Source organism: Lepisosteus platostomus, unplaced genomic scaffold, assembly GCF_059453375.1.
Source record: "Lepisosteus platostomus isolate fLepPlt1 unplaced genomic scaffold, fLepPlt1.hap1 Scaffold_46_H1, whole genome shotgun sequence".
Lineage (NCBI taxonomy): Eukaryota > Metazoa > Chordata > Actinopteri > Semionotiformes > Lepisosteidae > Lepisosteus > Lepisosteus platostomus.
In genome coordinates, this window is record NW_028291666.1 from 550337 (window position 1) to 577389 (window position 27053).

General features: G+C 47.2%; 6 non-coding genes across 6 annotated transcripts; 3 read left to right on the forward strand and 3 right to left on the reverse strand.

Annotated features, from left to right (window-relative positions):
* Nucleotides 1–4626: 4626 nt before the first annotated feature.
* On the reverse strand, nucleotides 4627–4740 carry LOC148633681 (U5 spliceosomal RNA). Its single transcript, XR_015933909.1, has one exon. It is a non-coding gene; the product is annotated as a U5 spliceosomal RNA (small nuclear RNA).
* An 8164-nt stretch (nucleotides 4741–12904) lies between these two features.
* Nucleotides 12905–12976, forward strand: trnag-ucc (transfer RNA glycine (anticodon UCC)). Its single transcript has one exon. It is a non-coding gene; the product is annotated as a tRNA-Gly (tRNA).
* Nucleotides 12977–13809: 833 nt separating this feature from the next.
* LOC148633683 (U4 spliceosomal RNA) lies at nucleotides 13810–13951 on the reverse strand. Its single transcript, XR_015933930.1, has one exon. It is a non-coding gene; the product is annotated as a U4 spliceosomal RNA (small nuclear RNA).
* Nucleotides 13952–18660: 4709 nt separating this feature from the next.
* trnak-cuu (transfer RNA lysine (anticodon CUU)) lies at nucleotides 18661–18733 on the reverse strand. Its single transcript has one exon. It is a non-coding gene; the product is annotated as a tRNA-Lys (tRNA).
* Nucleotides 18734–20163: 1430 nt separating this feature from the next.
* trnav-aac (transfer RNA valine (anticodon AAC)) lies at nucleotides 20164–20236 on the forward strand. Its single transcript has one exon. It is a non-coding gene; the product is annotated as a tRNA-Val (tRNA).
* A 2852-nt stretch (nucleotides 20237–23088) lies between these two features.
* Nucleotides 23089–23162, forward strand: trnat-agu (transfer RNA threonine (anticodon AGU)). Its single transcript has one exon. It is a non-coding gene; the product is annotated as a tRNA-Thr (tRNA).
* Nucleotides 23163–27053: the final 3891 nt, after the last annotated feature.

The window sequence follows — 27053 nt, forward strand, 5'->3', positions numbered from 1 at the left end:
GGCTTTTTTGGTCAACATTGGTCAACAGATTGGTCAACAACTGGGTAATAACTCTTAGAAAAATCTACACATTGTTCCCCTGCCTCAGCTGTGACGTTTTGCAGAACAATTCTAGCTGAAGTTGTAAAATTTCTCTTTGTTCCGTTCCTGCAAAACATCTTATTATGAACAAACAAACCACAATAATCATTTGCATCTAGGGGAATCACTCCCAAGGGTAACCCCCCTTAAAGCTATATTGTTCTACCCATCAGGTTCTGCCACTAGATAAGAGAACCTTTCCCATGAAATCATTTTTTGACCTTGAATTAGACCTTGTTGACTCTGTAAAACAATCTTCCTCTGCTTAGATTTTCACTCAGATTGATTTTGTTCTCAGATTATTCCTGGCAGGACTGAGTTTCTAGGAAATGAAAAGTGAAAGAAAAAGTACAGAAGATCAGCCCTTGAATATACAACATTGTGCAGTGAGATTGTTAAATGTATTAGCTGCTATCCTGTGCTAGAGCCTGTCGTGGTAAGCAGTGGATGACAGGATCTAGCACAGATACTAATGAAACACTGTTAATGAAAGATAAAACACTTGAGTCTTATTTTAGTTTTCCATTTCCCTTTCATTTGTGATGTACTGTACAACAGGCCACAGAACATGCACAAAAACAGATATGCACACATTCACACCAGGCAATGACAGTCTGCCCAGTCAGAATCTGAGCTGAGGTATCAGAATTCTGAATTCCCTGAATTCTGTCATGGATCATCCACAATAAGGGCAATGTTTGAACACGAGGATCCCCAGGAGAGAGCCTAGTAACATAAATCTTGGAGCAAAAGCAGATGATTAACTTCATAGTTTGTGTGGTTGAGCCAAAGTTGAGCATGAGGATATGTGAGTCACCATTCTTAGAAATGGATCCAACTTCAGACAGGCGTCAAAAGTAAGAGTATACAGTGCTGGGGCAATGACACTTCAATGATCAGAAGGATAACAAGAGTTTTAATGCATTGAAATTGATTTTCTGGTGATGCACACTGTCATGGAACTATTAATTTTTTAAGGATCACTTACTGACGTCAGACAGCTGCCAATTCTCCAGACTGGAAGGATGAACAGTTTATCCCCCTAGGTACCATATTTCCATATTTCGAAGCATTGGAATAATACATGTCATACAGCAACATAAAAACAGGAAGACAAGTATCACAGCCCCTATAATCGGTGTTAGTAACTTAAAAGAAAAACATTCCCCCTGGCCCAAACAGTGATTCTAACCAGGAGAGAAAAGCCGGTGTATCTTTTATGCCTCTCTCTTTATTCACCTTGTCTTTTAGTTCTTTCAAATGCTGAATAGCGAGCGTAAGATTTCCGTAATCATAGTCATTAGCTGGAATATATGTACAACAGGAGTCTCCTACTAAAGCATAGACTCCTCCAGATGCTGCATTTTGAAGGTCCAGCACGAACCTGTTCTGAAGTGCCATTAATCTAACTCCCCTTAATTCTTGTTTGATAGCGTCTAAGCCTTCTAACGTGATATTAATAAAAGAGTACATTTCATAAAAAGTCGCATGGGTGAGGCTGTAGAATGAGGCATTAAAGCACATATATAACAAGATGCATTACATTTCTTTAACTTTACAGTATGATTTATAAATTTATACCACAAATTACTCATATCCCCCTCATTATCAGTTTCATTCAGCCAGTTTGTATACAAAGAGGCTTCGTGTTTAGATTCTTCCTCTTTTGGGGTGGTGACAGGCTTCTACATAAAAAGGAAAAGGGCTGTGCACATCAGTCCCAAGCAGGTTATCCCCATCTGTCCTTGTGGAGACATCACTCCTGCGCTTTGCTCAGTTCGTTTGTGACCTTTTTACAGTGGGAAGCATGAATCCAGGGCACCATTTCTGTGACCTTCACAGCAGTGGCAGTGGTCAGCAGCACCTGGTACAGCCCCCTCCACCTGAGTGAACACCATTTCTTTTTCCTGAAGTCTTTCACCAGAATCCAGTCTCCTTATTCACTCATTAGTTCTTACAGCACAGGTAAATCCCTGTGGGCTGGAGCCCAGCATAATCTTAGGCTTTTTTGGTCAACATTGGTCAACAGATTGGTCAACAACTGGGTAATAACTCTTAGAAAAATCTACACATTGTTCCCCTGCCTCAGCTGTGACGTTTTGCAGAACAATTCTAGCTGAAGTTGTAAAATTTCTCTTTGTTCCGTTCCTGCAAAACATCTTATTATGAACAAACAAACCACAATAATCATTTGCATCTAGGGGAATCACTCCCAAGGGTAACCCCCCTTAAAGCTATATTGTTCTACCCATCAGGTTCTGCCACTAGATAAGAGAACCTTTCCCATGAAATCATTTTTTGACCTTCATGATCCCTTCAGGGCGTACAATTAGCACAGAAGCAGCAGCTTTAGTCCACATGTTTTTCAAACAGGATATTAACGATATGATCATAACGAATAATACCAGACCCACAAATATGTATTGAACCAGAGACCCTCTCAATGTTCCTAGCACAGACTGTAGCCATGCACCAATGCCCCAATCGTCTGGATTATAATTATGATATATATTTTTCTTCATCATAGTGCTTTGCTAAGTCCTAGCAACCTACAATACTACAATAGAGAATTAGCAAATTCAACAATCCATTCGTCCAGCTAAATTCGTCCCCCCAGGAAGTTTCATTGATTGGCCCGTGATGATATCAAACAGGCTGTTACACAGTTCTGTTTGATCCAGCCCGCATCCCATGGTGTTCCTTCAGTCTGATGTCTAGCCGATCTTTCAGAGATCTGTTCCTTCATTCCACTGTTCCAGCAGACTGAGGGTGATCTCAGTCCATCTCACTCCGAACAATGCAGCCACAGCCTGACACACCTTCCCTGTGAAGTGTGTTCCTTGATCATAATACAAGGGGCAGGGCAGTGCCCACCGAGGGCTTATCTCTGTTATCAAGTGTTTGGTAGACACAGAGGCAGTGGCAGCAACCCACCGGGAAAACAGATTATAAGAGCCCAGGTTTCCCTTTACAATTTTCAATTTCCCAGGTTTGAAAGGTTCCTCAGGAGCAGGCCTTTTGAGCTGTTGCACCCGCACCTGAACTGTAGTTGAGTTCCTTTGATAAACATTACATCCACATTAGATACCACATAAGTGGTTACTGCTTCAAACCCAGTTCTCACCCAGTTTTGGGTAACCGGCACACCATTTGACTCCCACCTGGGTGTCCAACAGAGTGCATTTGTCGGGCTATAAAGGGCATTAGGCTGTGAGGGCATGCAGGGCGTCTGGTGTGCTGTCAGCTCCACACCCCATCATCCTGCAGCCCCATAATCTTTTCTAACCATGTCCATTTCTCTGCTTCACAGAGGTCTCAGACTACTGTTCTACAAGTATTGCTCACCTGACAGTTGCATCTGCAAAGTTGTTCCCTCGAGTTACTGGAAACATTTCTTTATTATGTGATTTACACATTACCACAGCTACTTCAGTCAGTAGCTGCAAAGCTTCTAATAGTTCAGAGATAAACCCAGCATTCTTAACTGGAGTCCCTGCCGTGTTGAGAAAATCCCTATTCCTCCACCACCATCCAAAATTGTGGCATGCACCAAATGTATATATAGAGTCTATATACATATGCAGCCATTCAAAACAAGCGGGGTATGCTGCGGTATAACACGGTGGGAGTGTCGCAGTATACCGCATCATACCGGACGCAAATTAGATTATGTTAATAGTATCCGGAATCACCTTGTAAAATCGCCAGGTGGAGCTAATAAAGGTTAACCTCTCCTGTACAGCATTTGAGCTGTCACCAGAAAACGTCAGTTTTGAATCCTGATCACTGCTGAGGGACAATCTTTATTCAATTAAGAATTTAAGGTGTATACTCTTTAGACTTTTAAATTTAAACAGTGTATTACAGCATGTTAATCATTAAACATTAAAAAGGCGGTATATTTTATAAAAGCAAGATTGTTCTGTTGGACAAAAGTACACAACCTACCACCTTTATCATAAATATTTTAAATATGCAGGAATATTTTATGCATCAAAGTCTTTACTGAAGATATTACTAAGAGTATTAATAATGAATGACCTTGGACAAGCTGTAAGCTCAAAGTATTACCCTGGTCCACATTCTTTGTAACCGTCTTTGTAAACGAAAAGAGTTTATTTTTTCATTGACAAAAAGTAACACCACAGCATTTAGTTGATCCGATCACGCAAGCCCAGGCCGCCTTCAAGGCCTCTGCCCTGCCGGTCGTGGTTGGCAATACACCTGGCCTTACAAACGAGCCAGTGGGGCCCGTTCAGCTCCGGGCTCATCGCCTGCGGCTCACGGCTTGCGAGCGTGCCCAATCCGTGCGATAACTCGGAAAACACCCGGCCACACTGTGCCGGAAACGACGCACTCTGGGAAGCCGCTATGCAGGCAAGGTCCCAAGATCCCCTGCGGCCGGACACTTCCCGCCCCCCAAAGAAAAGCACGCCAATCAGACGGCCGGAGACCGAGGACTCGCGGAGCAGACGACCACAATCACCATTACAAGAGCGATTGCGAACGTGCTTGTTTTCTCTCTTTGACCAACCCAGCTGCGACCCACCCGAAGGCAGGGAAGCACAAAAATTGCATGGAACTCATTCATGCTCCTCTCCACGGAAATCTTTAGTAAAAGGCGAAAGATTTGTACGAGATGAAAAGAAACCAGAGTGCATGGCTGATTAAGGCCATTTAAGGCCTTAATCTGGCAATTAAGGCCCACACCGATCCTGAGCCTCAGAACTCCGGGCGCAATTAAGGCCCAAACCAGTTCTGACCTTCAGAACTCCGGGCGCAATTAAGGCCCACACCAGTCCTGAACTTCACGGTAAGGGTCCAAAACCCGTTCAAAAACTCCACGCGCAATTAAGGCATAAACCAGCTTCGAACGCCTGTACACAATACCGCGGAACCCCTGCCAGACCAAATTCTGGGCTTACAGCAAACAACCCATTACATACACCGGTGTCTTCCCCGGGCCAGAGGAATTCAGAAACTCACGTTTACTCCGTCATCTCGGGCGATTCTCGCAGGGAGCAGAGATTTCCCAATCGGTCAGAGAGAGTCGGGACTTTTAAATAAAAGAGGAGTCCTTACCTCTTAGTTATGTGCGCGCTGACCATCTCTCCTGCCGATGGGAAGTTCTGCGCCTTCTGGAGCATCCGCCGACTACGCCAAATTTGTTGTAACAGAAGAAATAAGGTTCTTGATCCCGAGATGAAGTAAAACAGATGAGTTTATTGCATGCAAGGAACAATAAAGCCAAAGTCTTGTTTCCCGCAAGAAACAACAAAACCGAAGTATTGATCCCCGTACTGTTACAAACTTTTGGGTTATATAGTGTTTTCTTCTCCGTTTCTGACGTCACTCGGTCTGATGGTAAAGAGGGGGGTTCATGGTATTTGGCCAGTTTACGATGTTCTGGACAAATGGTCAGTTTAACATTACACCCAGGGGGGTTCCTAGCTTGCATCTGCAATCCTTATCAGTTAACCCCCCTTTCCTGCCATAAACCCCAGTTTGTGACTTGAAAGTCTAAACCCCCTACAGAAAGGATTAAATTCAAACCCCCGTCTCCACATCTTTCTTCAGTATCTTAATAAAGTGAAGGAGCTGCCCCTTCGCCAAGGCGGTGTGGGGCAGAATGGACAACATAATGCAACTCCTGGAAACGAATGCGGTGCTCAGCTACCAGTACATTCTGCTGGGGCTGGCACCTACCGGACTGGACAGGGGGACGCAGTTCCTGATGTGGCTGCTGCTGTCCCTCACAAAGAAAGGCCTGTGGGACGCGAGAAACAATCTCATCCGGCACAACAACAAGTGGGGAGCGAGGGAGCTGGAAGAGAGGATCCTGGCGGACCTCAGGAGGAGGATGAAGCGCGACGTTGCTAAATGGGGTTTCCCCACGGCAAAGGAGCACTGGAAAGGCCTATGGACCCTGTACAGGGATTAATGGTTTACAGCAAGCGGTAGGGTTTGGAGGGACTCTCATAATAGCGCAAATCCGCCCACCCTTGCAAGGATTGATAACGGACAATCACCGCCGTTCCGCCGATGTTTTAATTTTGTGGAGTGTTATCGTGTGAGACGTTTCCCTTTGAGATGTGTTTTTTTTCGGAATAAAGTATATTTTATAAGAAAAAAAAAAGATTGTACCATAAAGATTTCCATGGAGAGGACTATGGTTTCCTGCAGGACTATGCCGGTAGGAGGACCAGGTTCCACAACTTCAAGGGGCTGTGTCGAGGCGATCCACAGTACTGTCAGGACCAGCCCTGGCAGTTTTAGGATTCCCATTCTGGAACATAGATGAGGCACATGGTACAGTTCCACTATAATTTTGAATATATTTTCCTAGCAGGACCTACAGTACAGTACCTAACTACCTGCAGCTACAAAGGGGCACCCCCCTCTTTGATCGGGTTTGGACGTTTAACCCTATTCTGTGTTCTCCGGCGCCATTTGAGGTGGGCGATACAACCGGAGGTGGTTGCGATGCACCCACTTGTAGACCAGAGATTGCCTTCCCTTCTCAATCTGAATTCGATAAGCTACCGGTGATACCTACCTTATCGACAATCTCGTGGGGTCCTGTCCAACTGGGTAAGAACTTCCGGGCCACCCCTGTGGGTTTGGCAAATTGGAAGTACAGGACCTTGTCTCCTACTTGGAGTTCCTGGTTAACTGCCTTTCGGTCATAGTATGCTTTCCTACCCTCTGCACTCCTTCCCAGATTGTTCTGGGCAAAAGCAAAGGTTGCCTGCAGATGTGCTCGCAGGTCTGACACATACTGATGGGCCGTAGCAGCCCCCGTCGTGCTCAGGTCCTCCACCCCATAAAGACAGTGTAGGGGAAGAGTCATCTTCCGACCTGTCATCATCTCAAAAGGTGGGACCCCCGTAGAGCAATGGGGCTTACCTCGGATGGCCATCAGAACCAGGGGCAGCTTAATGTCTCAGTCCCTACTGCTGTTGGAGACAAACTTTTTGAGCATACTAACCACCGTTCGGTTTGCCCTTTCTGCCTGGCCCGAGGATTGAGGGTGGTAGGAGATATGCAACTGGGTCTTGACCCCAAGCATATTCCACAGGGTTGCCATTACTGTAGCTGTGAAATGGGTTCCCCGATCTGAGACCACGGTCAGGGGGAATCCCCATCGACTGAACACATGGTTCACCAACAGCACTGCAGTTGTCTCTGCCGTGTCGTTGGGTGCTGAGAGGCACTCAATCCATTTTGTGAATGCACACGTAACAGTGAGGAAATATTTGTTCCCTCTGGATGACCTCACCAGTGGCCCCACCCAATCCATTTGAAGATTGGACCAGGTGAATGTCATGCCCTTTTTCTGGAGTGGTGCACGGTGCAAGGGCCGTGATGGTTGGAACTGGCTACACGTCAGACACCCCTTTACATACGCGGCGATGTCTTGGCCCATGTGAGGCCAGAATGCCACCTGCTGGATAGTGTCGTATGTAGCCTTGATTCCCCGGTGACCCCCACAGGGTTCGTCATGAGCGTGTTGGATCATGACCCCCCGATGACAGTGGGGAACTACCCACTTTGGGACACCTTGTGCAACTGGTACACAAACCAACAACCCCTTTATAATTTTTAGGTTGTCTTTCACCTCTGCCAGCTCCTTCAGCTCCAGAGACTGGCTCAGCACCTGCTCCGAAAGAGGTTGACGCACTGGGTCAGCGATATGCTGATACATTTGCCCAATTGCTGGGTCCTGTTTCTGCATTTCCGCAAGATCGGTGTTAAAACCCTGTGACCCAAGCACTACAGATTGAGGGTCAGCTCCGACATCCTGTCTAGCCCTGCTTCGGGTAACCGCCTTGACCTCAGCCACGAATTCTGGGGGTAGCCATTCCTGCTGGAACTGCCAGGGTTCACCCTCTAAGGCGCCAGATTTGGCCAACCGGTCGGCCTCATCATTCCCGTCTTTGTCGGGTCCCTTCACCTGGGAGTGTCCCTTCACCTTCCTCCAGTAAACCATCATTCCAGCCTCGGTCGTGAGCTTGTCACTGGCCAGGAACAACTCTTTGTTCTTTACTTCCTTGCCCCGGGCATTTTTCATGCCGTTACCCTTCCAATACGGAACGTGAGACACGAAGCTATGTCGGGCGTAGTTCGAGTCACTACAGATGACAAACTGTTTAAGGCCATGTGTCAGGGCCTGCTGGAGGGTGATCAGCACCCCAGCTACTTCCGCATACTGACTAGTCTTTGGTCCTAGCTTATAGCGGGTCGGCCCACAGGGAGTATTGTCTTGCCAGACTACTCCTACCCCTGCTAGCACCTGCTGTTCGTGGCGAAAAGAGCAACCGTCAACATAGGCCATGGGTAAGCCCTGGCCCACGTTCTCATCGTAGTACCGATGATTGTTCGGTAGCTCAGCAGCGGGAATTGTTTCTGGAGCTTCCATGTCAGTGTCACAGCCGTGACACACTTGGCCCAAAGCCAGGCCCTGTCCCAGGTACATTTTCTTGCTCTGTGCATAACGTACCTCTATCTCATAGCCTTGTAGGGCCATCATTCATGCCACAATCCTGCTATTTGACACCCTGCCCGCTTTCAGTCTCTGGCTATGCAGGAATGTCACAGGTTGGTGGCAGGTTTCGATGATGATCTTTTGTCCCCCAACATAACTACGGAAGTGTTCTACCGACCAGACCGTAGACAACAGGGCCTTCTCGCAGTCCAAGAACTTTTGCTCCACTGGGCTCAGGGCTCGACTGGCATATGCCACCACCCTTCACTCTTGGTTATATTCCTGACTCAGAGCAGCCCCAAGGCAGTGCTCTGAGAACCCTGCTTCAAGGTAGAAGACCTTATTTTTGTCAGGGTAGGCCAAGCTCGGCGCACTACCGAGTCTGCGCTTCAGCTCCATCACAGCCTGTTCTGGGGAAGGCCCCCACTCAAAGGGCACGTCTTTCTGCAACAGCTTGTGGAGGGGCCTTGCTATTTCAGCGTAATCCTCAATGAACTGCTGGGAATAATTACATACTCCCAGAAAGCTGCGCAGTTCAGACAGGTTAGTGGGCGACTTCATATTCTGGATAGCTTGGACTCTGCTGGACTGTGGCTGTATGCCTTGGGCTCCAACCAACAGTCCCACGTACTCCACTTGGGTCCTACACCACTGTCCCTTAGCCAGGGACAGTTTGGCCCCTGCACAGGAGAGCTGGGTCAACACATGCCTGATCTCGGCCATGTGTTCTTCCCAGGTCTGACTCCTCATCAGAATATCGTCCACATAGACCAGGTTGCCCCTGGCGGCTGCATCACTCATGGCTTTGTGCAGAAATATGTTGAACTCCGCTGGGGAGTTGGAATACCCAAAGGGGCATCGATTCCAGGTGAACTGCCTGTTTCCAAAGGAAAAGGCCAGTTTGTACTGGTCTGTTGGTTCTACCTTAAGGGTCCAGAACCCATTGGCCACATCCACTGTGGTGAAATATTTCGCTGTTGTCACCTTGGATAACTCCTGATCTAGGTAGATCATTGGCCATCGTGACAAAGGAACCTGTTTATTCAGCTGCCGGTAGTCAATGGTCAGACGCCATTTACCATTGGGTTTCAGCACCGGCCACAGTGGGGAGTTATAAGTGGAGTTACACTCCCTTATGATCTGACGCTCTAGTAGAGCATCCAACGTCTGCTTTATGGACTCGTATGCCGTGAGGGGAATGCGATACTGCCTGACATAGGTTGGGCGGGCGCCAGGGGCCGTTGGAATGCGCACTGTGTTCAAATCCGTCACCCCGCAGTCATAGGCGTCCCGTGCAAACACTTCCCGGAAATCCTGGAAATTCTGACGCAGCTGCTGACGCTGGCTTTCCGTTTCCAGGGCATCTGCCTTGCCAACCTGTTCCTGTACCTGCTCTAGGAACCCCGCTTTTGACGGCATGGCGGTATCCCGGGTCGTACTCTCGGCTGAGTGGTCCATCGGAACACCTGCGTGTACTGTGTACACAACCATCTCATCCTTATCGCTAAGGTCCACCCTGCACACCTCCTGGTTGCAGAATCCCTCTATTGGCATAATTGCAATCATCCGCCGGGGGTAGGTGTAGTACACCTGCTCGGTTCCCCCCTCCCTGGCCAAGGGACCAGGGAGCTGCCCCAGTACTGGGATGGCTAGTTCGAAATCATAGAAACCATTGTCAATTACCAGTCCCATGTCAGTGCGAGCAGGGATTTTGACATCTTGTTTTGCTATGTTCTGCACCAACAGGCAGGTGGCTCGGCCATTCCGTTCCAGTCTGGGGGTACAACAGACTGCTAGGTTCAGTCTGATAAACTGAGCTGATGGTTGGAAGAAAACCATCTCAGCGTCCATTCTCTGTCCCTTCTTTAGGACAAGGCGTACTGGAAACCCTGCTGTTGACGCAGGAACGATCAGGTCCGATTCGTTTACTACCTGGCAGGCCTGAGGAATCGTCTGACCTGACCGAATGTTCTCGGGGTCACCGCTTAGAGAGTGGGCATCTGGGTCCACCCGTGTCCACAGCACACTGTTTACTGTGTCCAGCTGGGCGCCCAGTCGAACCAATAGGTACTTCCAATAGGAAGTAGTGAGCAAACTTCCTTTTTCCGATGGAGATGGAAGCTACACAGCTTCCTTTGCTCCAAATGGACCTATGAGATGGGGGTGCCCACCACAGAACCTGTGACTGCGTCACCAGGGTCACTTGACAGCTTGGCGACAGGTCCTCGAACAGACCTTCACTGATTATGGACTTCTCAGAGCTGAGGCTAAGAATTACATCATCAACCTGCACTTCTGCCACCTGGACCCCCTCCCACCACCATGGGGTGGTATTCCTGGACCCCCTGAGGTACCAGGGTGCACAGAAAGAACTCCCATTCATTACCGGACAGGGAGATCCACTCTTCTTCAGGGATGAAAAGGGGGTGTGCTTTACCTGGCGGGTCAAGCAGCTGCTTGGAGCACTGCTCCTGTAGTTGGGAGACCGTGGGAGTGCTGGCCTGGGCAGGACTTCCCTGTAGTTTTGGAAAGCAAGAAGAGACATTTATTCTCGTCCAGAGGAACCAGGAGGAACCTCCAACTCAGCTATAGTGTTCAGTGGGCACTGTGTGATCACAGCATAACCACTGAATCCCCCTTTTTGCTGTGCAACAGGCTTAGGGTTTTTGACCTGAGCCCACAATTTTCCACGCTGGCAGTCCACCAGAGGCTCCAGCCTGTCAAGCAGGTCTTGGCCAATGAGTAGTGGCTCTGTTTTAAACCTAGAGATGTAAACAGGATGCACCACGTTCATTGGCCCGAAGCTAAGTGCCACCCACACTCGGTGTGTGATCCTGGCATGATCCTGGGTATAGCTGGAAATATCTATCTTACACGGTTCTACCTTAAGTCTGATGCCTTTTCCTTTCGCTACTCGTTTGAGCTCGCTGAGTAGATCGGCTGACATCAAACTAATTTCAGCCCCAGTGTCAATCAGTGCTTCTCTATCTAAGACGTTTTCAAGAGAAACCTTGATATAAATACGCCTTGCTTTGCCTTTCTGGCTGAGATTCCCTAAGAATTGTTGGAAGCCTGCCTCTTCTTTGACTTCAGGGGCGGGGTCAGCGCCCAACTCAGAGTCACAGCCTTCTTCCAGGCAGGAACCCTCCCACCCAATCAGATAGACTGAGGGAGGGGCTTGGGACGGATCCCCGCCTCCTCCAGTGAGAAGGGGCGTGGTCCCCCTAAGCTCATTCACACTTCCGGCATTCGGTGCGGAAGGTTTACCCTGTCCTGATCTCTCAGGCAGGGCTTGTTCAAGCCTGGCCAGGCGGGCTGCAGTCGACTCCCTTCGTCCAGTCTTATGATAGACTCTGCCTGAGCCCTTGCCTTCCCCGTAGCGCTCACGGTGGCTCTGACGCTTAGTGCGGTCCTGCCTGCCTATTTTGCGCCGGGGCTTAGCGAGCTCAGGAACCTCAGCTGCCTCGAGCTGAGGCGAGTCGTCAACCCTGCTGGCTTTAGTGGCGAACACGGCCGTTTTAGCAGGTTTTCGCTCTGAGGAAGCAGAGACTTCAGCTCCCCAGGCTTTTTGAGCCAACCTTCTAATGTCAGCCATTTTCATCGCTTTTGCATCAGTGTGCATCACAATCATTTTCCTGACTGAGGGATGCAGATTAGCAATGAATAAACCTTTGAAATTCACATTCTCTTCGCAACCCTCTTCATTCCGCCCTGCAAAATAAGTGCGCCTAAGCCTCTGATAATAGTCGCGAGGGGCTTCAGCTTTTTCGTGCTTAATATGGTGCACAGCGGCCACGGCAGCTATGGGATCGATAAAAGCCGAAAATTCTCCGATCATTGCCTGACACAGCTCCTCAAAGCTATTACAGACCTCCGGTCCTTGTCTAGACATCCACGCAGGGCAGTCGTTGCTCCGAGGGGATCTACCAGCAGTCCGGCTGGCTGGTAGAAAGTCTCTATGCACAGAGTGGGACCGCGAGTCCTCACAAGTCACTCTTGTGCCTGGGAAGAAGCTGGTTCGTTCCCGGTCCAGCACTGCTTCTGAATAAGCTATTCAGGTTGTCTATGAGGGTCCAGCTGTAGGGTCCAACTGTCCAACACAAACACAATCTGTAGCGTTTAGCGTGACATAGTCTTGCAGGCATCGTGCTGTCTCACTGCAATACTATACCGCTGGAGGAAACAGTCCATCTGGCCATGAAACTCATTTGAACGTCTAGCTACAGCAACTAACAATATCATGATTTATTCAGGATTTGTGGAATCAGCACGTCCCGGAGACAGCTTCCGAAATCGTGAGCATTCTCTGGTGGTGTCCTGCAGGGCTTTTGCGGGTGTGTGTTGGTGGTATAGTGGTGAGCATAGCTGCCTTCCAAGCAGTTGACCTGGGTTCGATTCCCGGCCAACGCAGTGGCGATTGGTTTTAAATGCTGTCATGAGCCTTGGATTGTGAATAGCAAAGTGAAGCCTTTTGAAAGAGCCAAAGCACTGCAAAACGGAATTGAAGGAGAATCTTAAAGGGGATTCTGAGCGGTGTCTGCATACACGCAGTCCGATACGGGTGCTGAAAGCTTGAGCTACTCTCAATGTCATGCTGCCTTTCCCCGGAGTAAATCTGTTACATTGAAAGAATGCTTCTGGCAGGTTCAAAAAGGGACCCTTGTTAATTGGAGAAATCAATGATTTCGAATGAATTCTGTATGCGTTAAAAGACAGCTATACACAGAAAACATGCAGGACACTGCTCATGATGTCTCAGTGCGTTTTTCCAAGCCATCTGACAAAGCCCGCCCACTGAAAACTGCAGCAGATCGTGTAAAGACGTTCAACTTTGTAACTACTGCACGCACAGGAAGCAGAATAAATTCCTCTTTTCAAACTGTCAAAGGTTTGCTTTGCGAACGCTGCAGGACATCGCACAATCTCTTTTGAACGGGGACAAACCATTTCTTATGGGGCGCAGTAAGTACAGACGTTTAAAAAGCTCCACTCATGCCGACGATGCAGCATGAAGAAGCGCAACCTAACTTTTGACAGACAAAAGCCGGGCGCCGCTACGAGCAATATGAAATCAAACTGACAGCACACGGCGTTTCGCGCTAACTCAAAAGTGATCTCGACAGACGCTGTTCTCTGCATAACGCTGAAAGAGCTAAAGAGCGTTTCTGTTGAGACGTAACAAGCTCGTTTCTTTCTACCATGATGTCACCATGACCAAATCTGTCTTTAAACACCTTGCTCAGTCTCTGACGAGACTATCAAAAATTGCTTTCGCCGATTGTATTGCAAACCGGCGGAAGCGGGGTATTGGGAAAAGTTTTCAACTAGCAATAATCGCGCCTCGGCTAAACCTCACAGGCTACGATACTGCCACTGCGCAAAGCTGACGGTTGCCAGGCAACCGCGGGGATCCTATGGAAATCGTTATCGATCGTCTCATGGCATGTCGTTGCGGTAACGCTTCATATTTGTCGTCTTCTTCTTCTTCTAGCTTGAGGTTTTGAAGAATTTCATGACAGACAAGGGCTCCGTTGGGAACAAAGGGCGTTGTGAGAAAACCGTTGCTTATTTTCAGCAGCAGAAATACAACCCTTTAAATACAAGATGACAGAACAATGACGAAGGGCGTGCCGGGAGGAACTCATGCACTACAGAGGAAAGGGGGCGGGCACGTACAGTTCACATTCAAGCCACAAGTACTCTTCTCGGATGTTACACAAACAAATCCTAACGTCTTGAAAGCATTGCAGCATGTTTGTGTCCCACTTCCCGTGGCTGCAGGACGACTGACACGAACGGACAAACACAATCTGTGGCGTTTAGCGTGACATAGTCTTGCAGGCATCGTGCTGTCTCACTGCAATACTATACCGCTGGAGGAAACAGCCCGGGTTCGATGAGCCTTGGAATGTGACTAGGAAAGTGAAGCCTTTTGAAAGAGGTAAAACACTGCTCAAAGGAACTGAGGGAGAATCTTACAGGGGATTCTGAGCGGTGTCTAAATAAATAAATTCTTCAGTGTCTGCGGATGGCATTTTGCAGCTGGAAACAGATGTCGACGCTTTTTGAACAGAGCACCAAAAAAGCGTCTTTTTTGAAGGTACAGGTATTGAGCATTGGTGGTTCAGTGGAAGAATTCTTGCCTGCCAAGTAAGAGGCTCGGGTTCGATTCCTGGCCAATGCAGTGGCTTTTGCATGCTCACCACTATACCACCAACACACGCCCACAGGATCCCAGCAGGACACCACCAGAGAATGCTCACGATTTCGGAAGCTGTCTCCGGGATGTTCTGATTCCACACATCCTGAATAAATCATGATATTGTTAGTTGCTGTAGCTAGACGTTCAAATGAGTTTCATGGCCAGATGGACTGTTTCCTCCAGTGGTATAGTATTGCAGTGAGACAGCACGATGCCTGCAAGACTATGTCACGCTAAACGCCACAGATTGTGTTTGTCCAAATTTGAACTTTCACAATAGCATGCTAGCAGACAAATGCGCCTCAGAGGACTTAAGGCTGGCTGTTATATGCTGGAATTACCTTTTTTTGACGCTCTTACGAATGCGATGTCAACGAAAACAGAACAAAGCACAAAAAAACCCTCAAGTCCTGCAGTTGGATAGAATGCCGTTACACGTCCAAGCCGTATTTGACTTCATCCTACCATTGCAACACGGGGCGTATATGGAAACGAACACACGCTACGAATTGTCTCTAATCAGTCCCTACAGTTGTAAGGCGCCTGGAAGCATGCACCCCCATCATTAATCTTTGCGCATCTGTGCAAGGTAAACTCTGGAGCAGTCTTTGAAACGGCTCAAAGGAAACACGTGATTGATTCCATGTGCATCTGGGGTTCATATCTTATTTACATTTAATTCAAGGGAAAGGCTTGGGTCAGTTTCAGACGGCCTCCAACAGCGAGATTCAAGCGCCCCACCTTCAGCCCAATCTGCGCCACCAGAACGCCAACGGCTCCTCTGCGCTCCGGGGTGCGGTTGTGACCCCGTAACCTAAAGTGTTGGTGGCAGACAAATGGAGACTAACAGGTGACGTCCTAGGACATGACTACATTGTGACACTCGGTGGGGATGGTGACCATTGCTTGGAAAAGAGTGCGAGGCCCCTTTAGAAAAACATTTTGTTAACAGGCATTCTGCCTCAGCCTAAACACCTATAGCTTGAAAAGCGCATGCTATTAGACAGGCACCTCTGCAAGACCTTAAGAGTCTCTTAAACTAGTGATAGTAAGGTGTTCCCAATGGGCGATGTTCGGCTTTCAAATCATCTCTCCTTGGAAGCGCCGAGATGCAGCTGTTTAAGGCTTAGAAGCACCTGACTGTTTCACTACCTAGCTGATCACTGTCAGTCAGGGAGCTCAGAGGTGAAAAGCCTGTCTGAGAGACAATTCGCCGTCGATCAGTTCAATATGTTCCGTACCAGCTCGGCGCACCTGAGATCATCTTGGTAGCCGTGTAGCTCAGATGATTGAGAGCGTGTGTGTGTGTACCACCGTGATTGGATGCCGGTCCTTCTCAGGTCACAGTAAACCTTCTGCTGCCTAACTTCCCTTATTTTTGGGGATCCCTTTGAAAAAGCAAAGGAAAAAAAAACTGTCTCTTCATCAGCGTGATCAACCTCACCCAGTGTGGCGCAGTGGCCTAATGGCTAAGGCACTGGCACTCTAAGCCAGGGATTGTGGGTTCGAGTCCCATCTGGGGTGCTCCTGTCCCCTTTTGAGAGTACAAATGTCCTTGCAATTTGCGAAGCTACAACCCCACCTTACTCAGTGAGCGGCTCTGCTTTTCTCTCACATACAGTTGGAAGAAAAACTTTTGTAAACAGCCCTTCGGAATGATGTGGATTTCTGCATGAATGGCTCCTAACATGTGATCTTATCTTTATCTAAGTCATAATAATCAATAAAGAGAGTCTGATTTAACAAACAACACACGCCCAACATTTGACATTGCTGTTTTAACAAATGTTTTAAACAATCAAGGTCATTGATGGAAAAAGTACGTGAACCCTTATATTAAGGAGCTAGTGGAACCTCCTTTATTGACAAAAACCTCAACCCCCACTTTCTGTAGCGGCTGGTCAGACCTGAGCAGCGGTTAGGAGGTATTTTGGCCTATTCCTCTATGCAAAACTGTTTCAGTTCATGTATATTTTTGGGATGTCTTGCGCTGAACGGCCTGCTTCAGATCATGCCACAGCACTTCAATGGGATTGGGGTCAGGACTCTTACTTGGCCATCCCAAAATACGGAATTTCTTCTGTTTCAGCCACTCTGTTGTTGATGTACTCCTTTATTTTTGTCATGCTGCATGACCCAGCGTCTTTCGAGTTTTAGATCACAGGCAGACACCCTGACATTCTGCTGTAGAATTTCCTGATACATCTTGGAATTCATCGGTCCCTCGATGATTGCAAGCCGTACAGCCTCCGCCATGCTTCCCAGGTGGGATGAGGTTTTGGAGTTGGTATGCAGTGTTTTGTTATCTCCAAACATAACGCTGTGCACATTTACCAACAAGTTCAACTTTTGTCACGTCTGTCCACAGAACATTGTTCCAGGAGTTGCTGTGGAACATCCATGTGGTCTTTAGCAAACTTGAGAGGGGCAGTGGTGGTTTTTTTGTTGGGGAGAGCAGTGGTTTCCTCCGTGGTGACCTCGGATGATCACCACTCCTGTTCAGATTTCTTCTTATGGTGGACTCATGAACACAGACGTAAGACAAAGTCAACCACCTGTTCGCTAGATCCCATCCCCACTCAGCTAGTCAAAGATTCCCTCGAAGGACTGGCAGGACCTATAATTAGTATGATGAATGCATCGCTTGCGTCAGGTGTTGTACCTGATCAATTTAAGGTAGCAGTTGTTAGACCGCTCCTTAAGAAGTCAAATTTGGATCCACAAGTTCTTAACAACTACAGGCCTGTCTCAAAGGTCCCATTTCAATCTAAAAGTCTTGAGAGAATAGTTGTTGCCCAACGTCAATCGTATCTGGATTCAAATAATATAATTGAGAAATTTCAGTCTGGTTTCTGAAACTGCATTAACGAGAGTCGTAAATGATATTCTCTTAGCTACTGATGCGGGGAATGCAACAGTGCTTGTGCTTCTAGATCTTAGAGCTGCCTTTGACACGGTTGACCTCTCTGTTTTGTTACACAGGCTTGAGTTTGAGGTTGGCTTATCTGGAACCGTCCTTCAGTGGTTTACTTCACATTTTACTCATCGTTTTCATTATGTTCAAATATCTAATAATTGTACTGCTTCATCAACGTCACCAGTTCAATTTGGGGTACCAGATGGATCAGTGCCGGGACCAATATTGCTCTCTCTCTCTACATGCTGCTGCTAGGTAGGATAATAAGAAAAAATAATATGAACTTTCATTCATATGCTGATGACACTCAAATAAACATTTTGTTTCCACCAAATGACAACTCTTCTATTATCACTTTAGTTAAATGCATTAATGAAGGAAAGACTTGGATGTGTGAAAACTTTTTGTAACTCAACTCTGAGAAAACTGAGGATCTGTTGATCGGAGGCAACAATACTTAAGAATTCCTTAAGAAGAATAGATCTCGGCCCACCATCCCAATGCCTCCATCTCAAAACAGCAACCTCCCACTGCCCTTAGTCTGCAAGGCAGTCCTTTCAAGTGCGATGATGACGCCGGGACCTTCGTTGCCTATTGTACGAGCTGAACTTTTGTGCTCATCAATTCAACGCTCTTTCCATCAACTCATCTTGTCTTTTGACGCTTCGTGTTTTGTGCTCCTTTGACTATCGGCATATCGGGTGACTGCAAACACTGAAGTTCTTGCTTACGGAGTGTGGAACAGTGTTTTCAAGTGATCGCTGTTCTGTCATGTTGACGCCGAGTGAATCTTTCTTTGGCAACATGGGCAGGCTGACAGCAAAAGTAATGGCAAATTTCTTGACTTATTTCTGAATATGAATGTTCTTTAGAAAAGGGATGCGGCGTTGCTTCTCCCCCGTGTAAAGGTCACGCATTCCAGACGTGGTTATGAGCGAACAGTTGCCGCAAGTGTTTGAAAAGAGCAAGCAGCCATGCCCCGTGTGAGGATCAAACTCAGGACCTTCAGATAAAGAGACTGATGCGCTACCAACTACGCCAACGAGGCCAGCTGCAGTGCACAGCCGGAAAGTTTGCCTCATATGGATTTCAGTCGCCCGTTCCCTAATCTTCAGACGCCCTCTGCTGGATGTTGCATTTGCCTTTTGATCTCACCGATACTTTTTTGGTCTGTTTCTGTTGCGAGTCTGTTTTTCAGATCTCACCTAGCACAAGTCTCTCTGGCTGAAGTGGCCTCTCTGCTTCAGCATCGTGCCCTCACTCAGCCATTAAAAACGTCACTCGGACTTCTGACATGCTGACATGAAATGTCAAGAGAGAGTGGCGGAGACGCTTAAGGCAGAGAGAAGATGAAGAGGGGGCGTGGCTGTGAAATGATTGACAGCTGCATGACGCTCTCCATGCAAGGTGTGACCACAGGCTAAAGGACACCTTCCGGCACATCAAGCTCTAAGCACACACCTGGAGGACGTGGGAAACGATCCCGCTACCTCTCGCATGCAAAGCGAGCGCCGTACCATGCAAGCTAACCCCCCTCGCTGGGGCTCATGCCTCGGTGTCGCCTAGTGCCGCTTGTTCCCCTCTTACCGGGTGCAGTTCACTGCCCTTCGTCTGCAAGGCAGTCGTGTAATTGCGGCTTTCTTGACTTATTGATGAAGGTCTGACTGGACGAGCGAATGACGCCTCTCCCCCGTCCTCAAGCTCGCTGACAGGATAAAATAGAAAGTGCTGCTGTGGCTCATTGGTTTAGGGGTATGATTCTCACTTAGGGTGTGGGAGGTCCCGGGTTCAACTCCCGGCTGAGCCCTTGTGTGCTCTTTTTGTCCTCGTGACTGGGAACTGATATCCACATCACCTTGCAGCATCTGCTTATGGCAAATGATGGAATGTGACTAATGACTGAACGAGCCTGGTGAATACTCATCACGTGGCACAATGAGAGCGTGCAGTCAGCTGTCCAAGGCAGCAACCTCATTGCTCGTTCAAAAGAACACGTACTGAAAACTCATCACCACTATGTCGTAAATGAGCACCGCAATCGCTTGTTGTCATGCGTCCTTACTTGGGAAATGCAGAAGCAAAAACTGCCCTCTCTCAGCCACCGAAACGTGTGCGGCTCGCCTTGCACTCTCTGCGCCTCGCATATTTATGGAGCTGTCTGCTCTTCTTTCTGTTGAAGTACGCAAGTTACGGGGCGTACTGCAGACTATGATGTGCTCAATGACAGCTTTCAAGATTTGAAAACTATGAGCTTGATGGCTCAAGTCGAACGAATGTGGTTGTTACGCAATTGATGATCAAACGCACATATTCTAACGATTCGTGAGAGTATGTTCTAAAGATCCTTGGCTCAATCCCGGGTTTCGGCATTTTGTTTCATCGCTCCCTTTGTTCCTCTCTCCAGCGCCCCCTGCCTAAAATGACGCGTCCCTTTCTCAGCCCGAAACGCAAGCGATACACCAGCAGCAAATACTACAGGTTTCCGTAGTGTAGTGGTTATCACGTTCGCCTAACACGCGAAAGGTCCCCGGTTCGAGACCGGGTGGAAACAGCCTCGATTTGCACGCTCCTGTACTTCACAGAGGTATTGAGCGACCGGTCATTTGTTCCCAATGTATTTCCGGTGCCTTCATGCACTCTTGTACCAAACGCACGTTCCTTCTCTACGCGGAGCCGATCATTTGCAATTGGGCTGTGCCGACAGACCAGGACGAGCTCTGTCGGCTCAAAAGCAGCGCAGGACCTGCAAGAACAACAGAAAGATTAGCATCCAGCGGGGGCTTCTTAGTGAGCCCAAGATCTCATCAAGAATCGGCTCCAGCAACAGGGCTGGGCGCATTGTTCCATTCTCCGACCACTCTCGGTGTAAACAAGTCCCTCCTGGTCTCTGCTTGAATTGCACTTTCCTGCGTTTGCTTTGGTGTAACTGGCTTCCCCTGCATGGGCGAATGTGAAGAAGATCCTTAGTAAGTCATTGAAGAAACCCGAGAAGAGGTCGGAGTGGCCTCTGTCGTTCATCAACGATCCAGTCAGGCAGTACTCCTCTGTAAAGCGCCGTTCGTTCACATCGATTGGCTTTTTTTTGCCTTCATTCGTGCAAGTAGTAAAAGCAGACGCCCCTATTCTGCCGTGACCCCGATTCGAACCGGGGTTGTTGCGGCCACAACGCAAAGTACTGACCACTATACGATCACGGCGAGTTACCGATACACACGTGGCAGGGCGGAAAAGGCTGTGCTCTCTTCATGTGACATAATTCGGAAAAGTCCTGACGTTGCATTTCAACTGAGTCCCAGTATACATCGACCCTTCGACACTCTGAGTGACAACTCTCTTGCGTGTTTTCTAATATTTCTGTAGTTTGCTTGCATGATGCCCGGAACAGCAGGGTTGTGCGCTCCTATATGGTCTAGCGGTTAGGATTCCTGGTTTTCACCCAGGCGGCCAGAGCTGACCATCGCTGCAGGAGGTGGGAGGGTTACTCTGGTAGACAGGGCTGACCTTTGGCAATAGGATTTATACTCTCCAAGATGATATTTGCACTTTCTGGAGAGGCGATTTTCTCCACTTCAGTAGCCCGATTTCGTCGATTGCGTGGAGAGGGCTGTAGAATGTGGCGCCGCCTTTCCTGCTCCGTCCATGACAGGCGTGCTGGACTCTGGAGAGAGAACACGGTCCATCAGCGCACACCAATAAAGGCACTGGAAGCCGCTGAATCGCATTGGCGAAGCTCAGCACTGGGCCGCTGGGCACATCTGACCACTGTTTCCGTAGTGTAGTGGTTATCACGTTCGCCTCACACGCGAAAGGTCCCCGGGTGGAAACGGACTTCAGACTTCTTTTGTCGCCACGCACAAAAGGGGATTGGGGATTCGCCTAGCGCTGTTATCGAACAGACCCACTCACCTCTTAGTGTGGCGGGATCTGCACAGTGCATGTCGCAGCGCATCCTGCTTTCACTTCAATGCGCGTCCTGATGTACCCCTGTCTCCCGCGTGACAGGTGGGGACAGGTGACAGGTCCTATACTAATGAGGAAGACATCGCTCTCTCCGACCCCCCGGCATCGTGTCCCGACCCACCGTGCTGGAAGCCGACGCGTGCTGTGATTCCTTTACGGAGCAGAAATGACAACCGAGGAGCCGAGAGATCATTTCAGCATTTCGCGTCTGAACAGAAAACACAAACGACCAACTCAGAATGACTTGCCTTTGACGCTTTTCAAAGCGTTCTTTGTGCACGACGACTGCGCCGCCTAGCAGATACAAATGGGTTGTACAACTTTGAACTAGTAAATGGAAGAGGGCTAAGCCTCCTCTCTTTTAGCCCAGGTTCGATCTGTCTCCCAGAATCACCAGGGCGCACACACACACACCCGTGCCGTTGAAGTGCTCTGCTTCATTTCTAAGGGCAACTCAACATTCACTCCTACCCCGAGTGCAGAAAAGACAGCGTCCGCAGCAACAACAGCTCAGGTCTCTGCACAGGAGCTAAGCTGCCCCCATCTCCTCTGCTCTGCGGCTCCTGCAGAGCGGAGTCCTGCCTGGAGCTGTGTTTGCAGGCGGCGGCTCCCTACGCTCTGTCTGTGCGTCGTGAAATTAATTAATAACGTTAATAAATTTATAAAGTTAATTTATAAAGTTAATAAAGTTATAAATTAGAAATTAATAACGATATAATTATATTCATGTACCGCAACACAAGAATAGTACACGCTGTACATTGTCTGTCGATAATGTTTCTGTAGTGCTTTAGTGGGTTAGGTTCCTGACTTCCATGTCACACGGTCTATGATTGAATCCCATGGAACTATGACTTTATTTTTTAACAAACATTTCTTTGAAAAAATGAAACGTTTCCCTTGGTCAGAGATTAAATAAAACCTCACTTTTTTAGGTTTTACTGTGCAGAGTGAGGTTTTACCTCACTTTTTTTGAGCAGAAGGTTTACTGTGACCTGAGAAGGGCCGGCATCCAATCACGGTGGTAAATACACACAAGCTCTCACTCATCTGAGCTACACGGCTACCAAGATGATCTCGGGTGCGCCGAGCTGGTACGGAACATATTGAACTGATCGATGGCGAATTGTCTCTCAGACAGGCTTTTCACCTCTAAGCTCCCTGACTGACAGTGATCAGCTAGGTAGTGAAACAGTCAGCTGCTTCTAAGCCTTAAACAGCTGCATCTCGGCGCTTCCACGGATGAGATGATTTGAAAGCCGAACATCACCCATTGGGAACACCTTACTATCACTAGTTTAAGAGACTCTTAAGGTCTTGCAGAGGTGCCTGTCTAATAGCATGCGCTTTGCAAGCTATAGGTGTTTAGGCTGAGGCAGAATGCCTAACAAAATGTTTTTCTAAAGGTGTGTCCAAGTGGCTGCAAAAGGACAACACTCCCGGGGCACTGTGGCTTAGTTGGTTAAAGCGCCTGTCTAGTAAACAGGAGATCCTGGGTTCGAATCCCAGCGGTGCCTTCTTTGTTCTGTCTTCTTGAACAGTACTGGTCATTATGGACAACCGCCTACGGCTAGACTTAATTAAATGCAAGTATTCATTTCCTGTCTTTAACGCGACTTGTTTTTCTTAAAATGGATGCAACTTGCAAAACATGAAATACAAACCTTGCTAATCAGCGCTAGCGGCTGGCAAAAAAAAAAGAAGTCAGCAATGTTTTTTTCTTTAACCTTAACCCTACTAATGGAGAAGAGTTAAACGACCGAGTCTATGCAGCTTAAACGGTGCGCACGTCGGGTTCTTAGCTGGTAAATCACGCTCACCCCAGTCCTTAATCTTTTAAAGAGGATACAAAATTGAACCTAGTCGCCACATCACATACATCCTGTTCAATGATAAAAAGGTAACATCTATCCTCGCTCCAGACTAAATCTCACGTTGAGGGCATATTTTTTTTCACTTTACCGTGAGTCGGGCTCGGCTGCACAGAGGAGAGAGCAGACCAATGAGGTCACGGGGACAGGGGAGTCACACGCTGGTGGTTTGAATACGCGGAAGATCACTGAGGGATCCACAGTATATGGACCCTCCGTGCGCCATCAGTCCGCACTCCGGACTCTGAATCCTGCCATCCGAGTTAAGATCTCGGCGGAACCTGAGGCACAGTTCCTTCTTAAAACGTAATCTGGTGAGCATTTCTAGAATCGTACTTGTATAGATGCAGCCTTTAATGTGTTGCTAGGTTAAAATTGATGACTTCTTGTATTTCAGTAGGCAACTGCCCTCTTGATTTCGGATTTAATTTCTTTATTACAGGGGCGCTTTTATGATGACAGAGTCATGTTCAGGTACTTTGCTTGATTGAGGAAGCTCATTTCGGACTCTGTGATCTGCTCACCTGGAAAGGTCTGCTGTACTACTACAAGAGAGAAGTAGAGTCTGGAAGAAGGGACAATTTTATGATGCTTTGGAAGGTAATGTTTTTTTTTTCTTTGAAATCGAAATGAATCAGAATAGCAGTGCAAAAGACAAACTCTTTGGTTTGGTTTAAAGAGATATGGTTTTAAAACAGACAACATGTAGAAAACAGGTGTTTCTCACTTTTGGAAAAGAATGGACCGGGGGTAATATTTTACTAGTTGCAGGGCTGAGCTCACTGGGTTACAGTCCTGCAGTGTTACACCAGGTCCAGTGGCGCAATGGATAAGGCGTCTGATTACGAATCAGGAGATTGTAGGTTCGACTCTTACCTGGCTCGGGTCATTTTTAAACACATCGGGCTGCTCCCTAAGTAGTCTGTGCTACTTACTGCATTGTAATCGTACCCAGTAAGAGATTTCCTTCATGTAAATGAACTGCACCTGACAGCTTTAGAAAAACACCTGGGCTCAGTACGGTGCTGAGAGCTCAGCGTTGCTGTTCTAATTAGCACGCACTGCATCGGCTATGAGCCCGAACCTTTCAATTATTCCGATCAGTAAGTCAACACGTAGTCCACATGAACGGTAGAAATATTCTCTTGTCTGTCTCTTGTTTGTATAGAACTGAATGTCCCTGACAATGTACTGTTAGTTTTAATTGAAGAACGGCATTTGTGTTCAAATATACCAGACAAGTTTATGTAACTGCTCATGCGACACTCAGTTGTAATTAGTCAAGAAATAAAGTCGAACAACAGCTGCGGGTTTGATTCTGAACGTATCAGATTGCAGCGCCTTTTACTTCCATTGACAAATGATAGAGATTCGAAGAGAGATCCTTCAGACCAGCAAGCAAACCCACGGCTATTTCGGTTTTCTATCTAGGCAACGTTGGTGTTTGCAATAGCATACATGAAAGCGTGATGCAATTTCTGTGGCTACATTTGTTGCACGTCATGCACAGTAAGAGTGTTTCTAACACCAAATAAAAAGTCAACAATTAGCGATCACGCCTTCTCCTCAGTTAACCCACTGAAACCCTTGCTGTTAACAGTTCTTTACTGCGTGCTTTACCAGCACCTACATATCGTGTCGGTTCTTTCAGCTTTATTCATTAGGTTTTCAAAGGCATAAGCAGAGCACCAGAGGTGCGAAGGCAAAGTGTGTGGTTATCTGAAGAATTGATGTCCATGGCAGCAGGTCCAAGCGATTTCGCGTTGTTATAGTACCAGGAAAGGAGAAGCGGCACTTCGCCTCTGCCGCGCAGGCACAAGGCGACATGCGGCAGACGCCGGAGTCGGCAGGTTTCGAACCTGCGCGGGGAGTCCCCAACGCATTTCGATCCCATCGCCTTAAACACTCGAGCACGACAAATGCGAGCTCGCCGCCGCCGCATTCCTCCTATAATCAAACACGGACTGCGAGGTGGCTGCGGATACCTTTTTAAAGTTGCTCTCCGTTAAAAAAAAAAAACCTTTCACAAGATACGTGCCGGCAGACAGACACACCTCAGAGGGTTTAAGGCTGGCTTCACGTTCAAATGATAAAGTCCCCCCGTCCGGATGTCAAAATGCAACTTTGGCAGACAGAACAAACATCAACAAACCACAAATGTGGACAAGGATTTTACAAGCTGCACCACACTGCACTTTCAAAAGCATTTACGTTCGTGTTAGACGCAGGACTTGCCTTTGATTTGCGCGCTTACGAACGTCATGGAAAACGAAACAAAACTAAAGCCCTCAGCTCCTGCACGTGATTATAATGGCGTTACGTGTCGAAGCAGTAATTTACGTCATCCTACCACTGCAACACGGGGAATAGAGAGAAATGAGCACACGCTACGAATCGTCTCAATCACTCCCTAGAGTCGTAAGGCGCATTGAAGGGTGCACCCCCATCATTAATCGTTGCGCCTCTGTGAAAGGAAAGCTCTTGGGCAGTCTTTGAAACAGCTCGGATGAAACACTTGATTGCTTCCATGTGCATCTGGAGCCCACCCAGTGGGCAAAAGACGTATAATATACGTCTATTAAACGCATACCTTATACGTCTAAATGTGGTCTACAATTCGTCTAGAATGAAATTCTAATATACGTCTAAAGTTATACGTCAATTATACGTCTATGTTTAGACGTTCATTATACATAAATGGTTGGAGTTCTATTATACGGATAAATTTAGAGGACTATTATACATATATGGTTGGAGTTCCGGATAACTTTAGAGGTCTATTATACGGATAACTTTAGAGGACTATTATACGTATATGGTTAGAGGTCTATTATACGTATAACTTTAGAGGTCTATTATACGTATATGGTTAGAGGTCTATTATACGTATAACTTTAGAGGTCTATTATACGTATATGGGTAGAGGTCTATTATACATCAAAGATAGATTTTATAGGTGTAGAAACAAGTAAACCAAGCCAATGATTAGATTTAGAAATGTATTCTGAAAATACACATTCACACCTGAAACATATGTATTTCAAATTATACATTGTATACAATCAATCAACAATCAACATATGGGCAATAATCATAAAAAAAACACAACTAGTCTTAAACTTCAGCTACAAATTCTGGTAACATGGCAATATACAGTATAGTAATGACAAACACAAAACTAATTACATTAACACACTAACTCAAAACCACATTTTGATTCAAATATACATTTTAAAATGTACAACTTCTATATTTCCAAGAAAAAAAAATATTACAATGGAAGTTAAGATGATTTTTTTCCACTATTTGCAAACCCTGTCTAATTGTCCTAACAGTTAGAACCAAAAACCTATTATTTTCAGTGTCCAGATCTCCTGGCCCCCTGTCTTTCATATGCATTCTTCAAGTAACACATTGCATGCTCCTTTATTTCTTTTTCTGTTGATGTAGGGTGGGACTTCAGCACCGCAGCTAGGAGAAAATTATATAATATTACTTCCCAAATAAATGATGATTAATATCTTCTTTAGTATAATC